This window comes from Salvelinus sp. IW2-2015, unplaced genomic scaffold, assembly GCF_002910315.2.
Source record: "Salvelinus sp. IW2-2015 unplaced genomic scaffold, ASM291031v2 Un_scaffold4518, whole genome shotgun sequence".
In the NCBI taxonomy this organism is placed as follows: domain Eukaryota; kingdom Metazoa; phylum Chordata; class Actinopteri; order Salmoniformes; family Salmonidae; genus Salvelinus; species Salvelinus sp. IW2-2015.
Window position 1 is genome coordinate 8,827 of NW_019945788.1, and position 3,800 is coordinate 12,626.

Here is a 3,800-nt window from a genome sequence, read left to right on the forward strand (position 1 = left end):
CAGCACTATTATTGATTAGCTTCACGTTCGTCGTTTTTGTTTTTTAAGTTCGTCAAGTGTTCTCTGTGTTTATTAAATTCAAGATGAACACTTACCACGCTGCATATTGGTCCTCCGACCTTCAAACTTCTCTCCTCAGATGAGGAGGAAGACGAGCGTGACAGATGTTTTATGTGAGTCTGGAAGGAGAGTTTACAGTCTAACCAGACAGGTATTAGGTATTTGTAGTTGTCCACATGTTGTCCACATATTCTAAGTCAGAACCGTCCAGAGTAGTGAGCTGGACGGAGGGCAGGCAGTGCAGCAGCATCGGTTGAAGGACATGCATTTAGTTTTACTTGTATTTAAGAGCAGTTGGAGGCCACGGAAGGAGAGTTGTATGGCATTGAAGCTCGTTTTTGAGGGTTGTTAACACAGTGTCCAAAGAAGGCCAGAAGTATACAGAATGGTGTCGTCTGCGTAGAGGTGGATCAGAGACTCACCAGCAGCAAGAGCGACATCATTGATATATAACAGAGAAGAGAATCGGCCCAAGAATTGAACCCTGTGGCACCCCCATAGAGACTGCCAGAGGCCGCGACAACAGGCCCTCAGATTTGACACACTGAACTCTGTCGGAGAAGTAGTTGGTGAACCAGGCGAGGCAATCATTTGAGAAACCAAGGCTGTTGAGTCTGCCGATGAGGATGTTGTGATTGACAGAGTCGAAAGCCTTGGCCAGGTCAATGAATACGGCTGCACAGATATGTTTCTATCAATGGCGGTTAAGATATCGTTTAGAACCTTGAGCGTGGCTGAGGTGCACCCAGATTGCATAGTGGAGAAGGTACGGTGGGATTCGAAATGGTCGGTGATCTGTTTGTTACCTTGGCTTTCGAAGACCTTAGAAAGGCAGGGTAGGATAGATATAGGTCTGTAGCAGTTTGTGTCAAGAGTGTCCCCCCCTTTGAAGAGGGGGATGACCGCGGCAGCTTTCCAATCTTTGGGAATCTCAGACYACACGAAAGAGAGGTTGAACAGGCTAGTAATAGGGATTGCAACAATTTCGGCAGATAATTTTAGAAAGAGAGGGTCCAGATTGTCTAGCCGGGCTGATTTGTGGGGGTCCAGATTTTGCAGCTCTTTCAGAACATCAGCTGACTAGATTTGGGAGAAGGAGAAATGGGGAGGCTTGGGCGAGTTGCTGTGGGGGGTGCAGTGCTGTTGACCGGGGTAAGCGTGGCCAGGTGGAAAGCATGGCCAGCCATAGAAAAATGCTTATTGATATTCTCAATTATAGTGGATTTATCGGTGGTGACAGAGTGTGACGATTGATTTTCAGGTTAAATACCTGAAGAGAATTCCTGATATGGTTGGTGCCCGGCGTCTGACCTGCTGGGTGAATGGAGAAAAATAGGAAAGTCTGTCGGTTCTGTTGTTTTTAGAAAAAGAGCAAAAACCTATGCATGTGAAGCTTGCTTAGTAAGATACGTACTCACACCACTGRAGTGTAAGAATTGTAAAGGATTTGGCCATGYTTCAAGTGTGTACAGACGGACGGAGTATACTGAAGAACGGTGTGTAGAAGGACGACGGTATTTCAATTCTGGTGGGGATCATGATCCCGAGTTCCTGGAGTGCCATGTAAGGGTGAAGGAGATTGAGGTGGCAAAAGTTAGAGCGGTCAATCAAATCTCCTATGTGGAGATTCACTGCCAGATTCTAGTGAAGATATGGTAGTGGATACAATACAGRCTGTAGTAAATGTTTGCTGCCAGACAAAAGATACCGTGTTTGTTAAAAAGGTGGATTTTGTTGAACCCTTCCAGGTTCCCCTTGAGCCTGTGTAGGGATCATATCTGTTTTATTTATTTATTTTAACTGAAAAGTTGTTTGATTTAGTTTATTTTTTGTTCGTTTTTTGTTCGTCTTTGGGGGAATCCTGTTTCCATCCCATATAGTATGTGGCTGAATGCACATTCAATTATGATCGCCAATATACCGTAGAAGAAGAAGACACAAGTGACCTATCTTGGATTAGTTATAAATATATTTGGCTACAAAGCATGCACGCTCTATACAAAAAATATGTTACGCAGTTGGCTAAGTGAAGGGGAAAGTCTGACAGACTCACTTCTTCCTACACAGTTGACTAAGTGGAAGGCAAAGTCTGTCGGACTCACTTCTTGCTACACTATCAAAATCATGGGCAAACTGTCTGTCTTTTTGCTTGTTCTGTCGTTTTACACCATTGCCAACGCAGGTAAGGATTTTACTTTCTAACTCATTTAATGATTTATTATGTCATAAAATGTCAAATGTCAACTGTGTATAGGGTTGAGTGTAGCCTACGGGCTATACTGATACCACGTATTATTGATATCTAGGCTACATGGCGCATTGATGATGTGAATCACACTGCTGCGCTCTAATTTATTTGCGCCTTACGGATTGTGAAGGGAAAGGGCATATCTAGTCAGTTGCACAACTTCATGATTTCGAACGGTGCGGTTGTTGTTGATGGCTGTTCACAAATCTATATGTACATTTTTACCCAATAATGGTTTAATTTAAGAAGTTTAAGCCGACTATCAATCATTGTTTTTTCGACCAAGGGTGTATTCTTTACGGAAACCGTTTACAGTTTAAGAATCAAACGGAAGCTAACAGAGAAAAACGAGATTTCTATTGGACAAATTCAGGTAGGTCCCTCCCGTTTCGTTCCATTTAAGTATTTTTTGCACATAATGAGCGTAATGAATATGCCCCAGTGGCAGACAGTGAAAATGCGCTCTTGTCCACAGCTGTGTAGTGCGGATCCCAGCCTATGGAATAACAAGTTTGAGTTCCTCTCTTCTATACTCCCCTGTGGTATTGTGCTCCATACGGTCTTAAACTAGTTTAATTTAAGAGACCACGAATGGGGCTTTTATTTTTCTTTATGGAATATGACCATCTCGTTTTTCTCTTCAACTAGAAAGCAATGAGCCCAATCAGTCCTCCATCATGACAAAATCGAAAATAACAGATTAGGCTGATTAGTGGGTTATTTGCTCAGGTAAAAACAATTGGCTAATCTATATTTATATTTTATGTTATAACATGTAAAATGGCCATAATTGTGTATATTATCACTCCTCTCCCAGGTTCAGGATCACATTCTCTGTGGCACTTGCAACATATATAGCGGAGAGACGCCTTTCCCTGAGTTTACGGTTGTGGTGATGTTGGATGATGTTCAAGTGGCTTACTATGGACTCCACATGGAAAACTTTATCTACAGGGCAACACATCAGACAAAACGAGGATGATGAGAAGCTCAGGACGGAGCTCATGTATTTGTAGATATGTACCAGAGCATGATGAGACAGATTATTTAAACTAAAGCACCACTTTAATCCTCTGGAAGGTGTCAAGTTCAGCAAAAAATGGCTGATTGTGAGATGTTGGACAATGCGAACCAGCCTTGGTTCATGTCTAAGGACACTACCAATGGCATTTCTGCAGATATGCATTATATTACAACATGACACATTTACATACGATGCTGGGATACTACTACTTAGGATGGATGGCATAATGCAAGCATATGGAAGGACACTTTGGAGAATGTTTACATTCCATTTGCATCAGAACACTGAAGAAATATCTCTGAAGAGAGGAAGAACGTTTGTGATGCGTAAAGTTCCTCCCAGACTCAGGTTGATAAAGAAAGAGGTTTCTGTAGGGCTCCAGGTGAGCTGCCTGGCGTTTGTTTCTTACCCCCCCACATTCAACCTGACCTGCTGAGAGACGGCCAGCCAGTGACAGAACAGAGCTGA

At 42.8% G+C, this 3,800-nt stretch overlaps 1 pseudogene; it reads left to right on the forward strand.

Annotated features, from left to right (window-relative positions):
* Positions 1-892: 892 nt before the first annotated feature.
* LOC112077392 (uncharacterized) lies at positions 893-3,800 on the forward strand (annotated as a pseudogene).